We start from the raw sequence: 5,734 nt of genomic DNA, 5'->3' as shown, positions 1-5,734 counted from the left end.
TGTGTGTGTGTGTGAGTGAGTGTGTGTGAATGTGTGAGAGTGAGTGTGTGTGTGTGGGAGTGAGTGTGAGAGTGTGTGTGTGAATGTGTGAGAGTGAGTGTGTGTGTGTGAATGTGTGTGTGTGTGAGCGTGTGTGTGAGTGAGTGTGTGAGTGAGTGTGTTTGTGTGTGAGTGCGTGTGAGTGTGTGTGTGAGAGTGAGTGTGTGAATGTGTGAGTGAGTGTGTGTGTGCGTGCGTGTGTGAGTGTGTGTGAGTGCGTGCGTGTGTGTGCGTGCGTGCGTGTGTGTTTTTGTGTGTGTGAGTGAGTGAGTGTGAGTGTGTGTGAGTGCGTGCGTGTGTGTGCGTGCGTGCGTGCGTGTGTGTTTTTGTGCGTGTGTGAGAGTGAGTGAGTGAGTGAGTGTGAGTGTGTGTGAGTGCGTGCGTGTGTGTGCGTGCGTGCGTGCGTGTGTGTTTTTGTGCGTGTGTGAGAGTGAGTGAGTGAGTGAGTGTGAGTGTGTGTGAGTGCGTGCGTGTGTGTGCGTGCGTGCGTGCGTGTGTGTTTTTGTGCGTGTGTGAGAGTGAGTGAGTGAGTGAGTGTGAGTGTGTGTGAGTGCGTGCGTGTGTGTGCGTGCGTGCGTGCGTGTGTGTTTTTGTGCGTGTGTGAGAGTGAGTGAGTGAGTGAGTGTGAGTGTGTGTGAGTGCGTGCGTGTGTGTGCGTGCGTGCGTGCGTGTGTGTTTTTGTGCGTGTGTGAGAGTGAGTGAGTGAGTGAGTGTGAGTGTGTGTGAGTGCGTGCGTGTGTGTGCGTGCGTGCGTGCGTGTGTGTTTTTGTGCGTGTGTGAGAGTGAGTGAGTGAGTGAGTGTGAGTGTGTGTGAGTGCGTGCGTGTGTGTGCGTGCGTGCGTGCGTGTGTGTTTTTGTGCGTGTGTGAGAGTGAGTGAGTGAGTGAGTGTGAGTGTGTGTGAGTGCGTGCGTGTGTGTGCGTGCGTGCGTGCGTGTGTGTTTTTGTGCGTGTGTGAGAGTGAGTGAGTGAGTGAGTGTGAGTGTGTGTGAGTGCGTGCGTGTGTGTGCGTGCGTGCGTGCGTGTGTGTTTTTGTGCGTGTGTGAGAGTGAGTGAGTGAGTGAGTGTGAGTGTGTGTGAGTGCGTGCGTGTGTGTGCGTGCGTGCGTGCGTGTGTGTTTTTGTGCGTGTGTGAGAGTGAGTGAGTGAGTGAGTGTGAGTGTGTGTGAGTGCGTGCGTGTGTGTGCGTGCGTGCGTGCGTGTGTGTTTTTGTGCGTGTGTGAGAGTGAGTGAGTGAGTGAGTGTGAGTGTGTGTGAGTGCGTGCGTGTGTGTGCGTGCGTGCGTGCGTGTGTGTTTTTGTGCGTGTGTGAGAGTGAGTGAGTGAGTGAGTGTGAGTGTGTGTGAGTGCGTGCGTGTGTGTGCGTGCGTGCGTGCGTGTGTGTTTTTGTGCGTGTGTGAGAGTGAGTGAGTGAGTGAGTGTGAGTGTGTGTGAGTGCGTGCGTGTGTGTGCGTGCGTGCGTGCGTGTGTGTTTTTGTGCGTGTGTGAGAGTGAGTGAGTGAGTGAGTGTGAGTGTGTGTGAGTGCGTGCGTGTGTGTGCGTGCGTGCGTGCGTGTGTGTTTTTGTGCGTGTGTGAGAGTGAGTGAGTGAGTGAGTGTGAGTGTGTGTGAGTGCGTGCGTGTGTGTGCGTGCGTGCGTGCGTGTGTGTTTTTGTGCGTGTGTGAGAGTGAGTGAGTGAGTGAGTGTGAGTGTGTGTGAGTGCGTGCGTGTGTGTGCGTGCGTGCGTGCGTGTGTGTTTTTGTGCGTGTGTGAGAGTGAGTGAGTGAGTGAGTGTGAGTGTGTGTGAGTGCGTGCGTGTGTGTGCGTGCGTGCGTGCGTGTGTGTTTTTGTGCGTGTGTGAGAGTGAGTGAGTGAGTGAGTGTGAGTGTGTGTGAGTGCGTGCGTGTGTGTGCGTGCGTGCGTGCGTGTGTGTTTTTGTGTGTGTGAGTGAGTGAGTGAGTGAGTGTGTGTGAGTGACTGAGCGAGCGAGCGTGTGTGTTTTTGTGTGAGTGTGTGAGAGTGAGTGAGTGAGTGTGAGTGAGTGACTGAGCGAGCGAGCGTGTGTGTTTTTGTGTGAGTGTGAGTGAGTGTGTGCGTGCGTGCGTGCGTGCGTGCGTGCGTGCGTGCGTGCGTGCGTGCGTGCGTGCGTGCGTGCGTGCGTGCGTGCGTGCGTGCGTGCGTGCGTGCGTGCGTGCGTGCGTGCGTGCGTGCGTGCGTGCGTGCGTGCGTGAGTGAGTGAGTGTGTGTGTGTGTGAGTGCGTGTGTGCGTGTGTGCGCGTGCGTGTGTGTTTTTGTGCGTGTGTGAGAGTGAGTGAGTGAGTGTGAGTGAGTGACTGAGCGAGCGAGCGTGTGTGTTTTTGTGTGTGTGTGACAGTGTGTGTGTGAGAGAGAGAGAGAGAGAGTGTGTGTGTGCGCGCATGTATTGTGATTGTCATGGGCCAGATGATACAAAACATAGTGATGGGGCTAAAAACAGGCTTAATTTTCTTTAAACCCGCTTCTTTAATTTTTTGTGAACAAACATTCCTTGTGTTCATGTATGACATTAAACTCTGTGTGTGTGTGTGTTTCCACAGGCAGCGAATCCCGGCTGTTGTCTGGAGGATTTCGTGCGCTGGTATTCTCCGAGAGATTACGTGGAGGAGGAAGGGGTGGATGAAGTGGGACAGACGGTCATACGGGGCGACCTGAGTGCCCGCATGAAGATCCCGGGGAACATGTGGGTGGAGGCCTGGGAGACGGCCAAAGCCACGCCGGCCCGCCGACAGAAGAGGCTGTTCGACGACACCAAAGAGGCTGAGAAGGTCAGAACCCTGAGTCTGGATTCGGACGGCCTCGGTCCAGAAACGTGATCCGCTTTTGATTAATATGACACATTTATTTCAAGCCACACAAACATGATCATTCATTAGAGATGCACCGAATGTTCAGCAACCGAAATAAGCAAAAAGACTGAACAAACTGTACCGAACAATGATGTGACATGATCAAATAGAGGCGCACACTAATGCAGCAAACATGTCGCAGTGTGGAAGCATTTAAAACTGTCCGAGAAAAACGCAAAAATCACAGACAGCTAGACTGATTAGCACTGCATCGCATGTCTCTGATGAGAAGAGGATGAATGAAATCGAGAAATAGCCTTAAACATTTAAATACACTGCAGAATGTTATGTTTTCTAATACAGTATTCTGACAGCAATGACGAGCTCGTTAGCCAGGGTTCAGAGTCCAAAGCGTGAGGAAAACCTGCTCTGAAACTGTGTTACTCGTCAGATGCGCAGTCACATTTGTATTAATTTTTACAAGGCATGTGATGTGTGCGACAAACATCTTCCTGAATTCGTAATGAGACTCATTTATAAATCTGCTGCTGTCAACAAAAAGAAGCGCTGAGGTCTTCCTGCGGGTTTCTGCCAAAATAACAATAACAACTCCCATCAACAATCATAAATGTTAGTTTTGTAATTTTACTGTTGATCTGTAAAATAAAACAATAAGTAAGATGATGATAATTATAATTACAACAGCTCTATTAATACATTTATTATAACATTCACACGTAGTGTTCAAATTGGGATCTGTAATATTTTCTAATGTTTTAAAAAAAGTCTCTTCTCAGAAAGCCTGCATTTATTTGTACAGTAAAAATACATGCCTGATTCAAGAAGACGGTCTCAAAAATGGCCTAAAAATATTATTTTTACTAACTTATTCATTTTAAGTTAAATTGTGCTTTGTTGATGTAATGTCTGCTAGAATGTTTAAAAAATGTTCAGTGTTAAGTAGATATTTTTAAATTGTTGTTTTGTAATTGATTTTTTTCTTTGAAAAGTAAGACAAAACGGTAAAAAGCACATTCTGGCTATTTAATTTATGCAATGATGAAAAAAAAAAAAAGGCAAAAAACGTGAAAAACCGTGTTCGGTATTCGGCCCAGTGTTTCATTTTGTTCGACTTCGGCCAAGAATATTAATTTCAGTGCATCCCTAATCATTCAGTCTTCATCTGCTCACACTCACGTGCTATAAACCACACACGCATCCCATGATTCCCTCAGAGCAGCCAATCAGAGCTCAGGCCTGCTGGAAGTGGGTTAGAGCGTCTCTTCTGTCCTTCAGCCGTCTGTCGCGTCCTCGTGGGGAAGCTGCAGGATTCACTCAGGAGTTATTTGCTGATTTAATGTCCTCTGCTGTGTTTTGCTCCAGTAACGTGTCCTCGGTGACAGGAGCGTACAGTAAAAACCTTCCAACAGTCACAACAGCACCTTAACATTACACCTACAAATAAATTAATACTTACATCACTTAAAATTACACTTACAGTTGTATTAGAAAAATTCAACATTTAAATCACTTGAAATTATATTTACAGTCAGAAGCGTTGTGTTCAAATAATGCTTACAATTAATTAAACTGCTTTAAATTACATTTGAAATCAGAAATGTGTTCAAATCATTAAAAAAATAGTGCTTAAAATTACATGTAAAGTCAGAAACATTACGATTAAATAGTTTAACAATTAAAATGCTTAAAACAAATGTAAAAATAAAAATATTATGTTTAAATAATTTTTAAAATGCCTCAAATTGAAATGAAATCTGAAATCAGAAGTGTTATGTTAAAATAATTTATTTAAATGCTCAATATGAAAAAAATAATAGCAACCTTTAACATGCCTGATATTTTGTATCATATCTTTATATATATATATGCAGAGTTAGAAACGTTACTTTGGAAATGTAACAGATTACAAGTTACTCTGTCTAAAATGTAATAAGTAGTGTAACTATTTCAGTTACTTTATTAAAGTAATGTAACCGATTACTTTTTGATTACTTTTCTAAATTTCTAATGTTTTCAGTTGTTAATCATTTTGAAAGATGTAAAGCAGGCAGAGTTAACCTTACAGTAGCACTCAACACTGATTACTGTCAGAATCCTTCATCAGTTGAATTGAGATTATAATAATGTAATTTAAAGGACAGCCACTACAAATTCAGACATGCTTTGAGATCATTCTGAGGTTAAATACAGATTTAAAACCAAAACAATAAATAGTTTAATAGCTATGATTCTGTTGTTGAAATCAAAACACTGGCATCTAGCAATGCCTTGGAAAAAGACAGTTAATAAATCTTAAGAAATAAAGCATATACATAAACCCAAATAGGAAATAAAACAGTGCTGTTCTGTGTCCTAAACTCCTGAAGCATTGCTGTCTCATATTTTAGAGCAGTCAGTGCAATTTCTGAAAGAAGTCAATTAAAGCTGTGTTTGGGTGTGTGTGTGTGAAAAAATCAGATGTTACCCCCTTTGTAACCGTTAGCATTTTTTTAATTAACTATTTTTTTTTTTCCTCAGTAACTGTAAGTGATTACAATTACATTTATTTTATAATTAAATTACGTAATTTAGTTATATGTAAGTAGTTACTGGCCAACACTGTATGTATTTGTCTTCTCTCATCAGAGATATAATATGATTAATTTCAGCAGAGTTGAGTGAGCAGCGAGTTTAAATCATGAAAGAGCGTCTGCAGTAACAAAATCAGGAAACTTTTGATGGCATCAAGAGAACAGCTTTGTTACTTTCCTTGACAAAAAATCTAGAATCAACCAATCATGTGACCCTGGGGCAGGACTATCTGTCTGATCAACATCTTCAGACCAATCAGAAAACACAAGTGTGTGTGTGTGTGTGTGTGTGTGTGTGTGTGTG

General features: G+C 44.1%; 1 pseudogene; it reads left to right on the top strand.

Annotated features, from left to right (window-relative positions):
• LOC107685455 (rab3 GTPase-activating protein catalytic subunit-like) overlaps positions 1-5,734 on the top strand; it is a 55,816-nt pseudogene that overhangs the window by 36,485 nt on the left and 13,597 nt on the right.

The sequence above is a fragment of the Sinocyclocheilus anshuiensis genome, unplaced genomic scaffold (assembly GCF_001515605.1).
Source record: "Sinocyclocheilus anshuiensis isolate Anshui unplaced genomic scaffold, SAMN03320099.WGS_v1.1 scaffold661, whole genome shotgun sequence".
In the NCBI taxonomy this organism is placed as follows: Eukaryota; Metazoa; Chordata; class Actinopteri; order Cypriniformes; family Cyprinidae; genus Sinocyclocheilus; species Sinocyclocheilus anshuiensis.
This window is presented reverse-complemented; position numbering and strand designations above follow the sequence as displayed.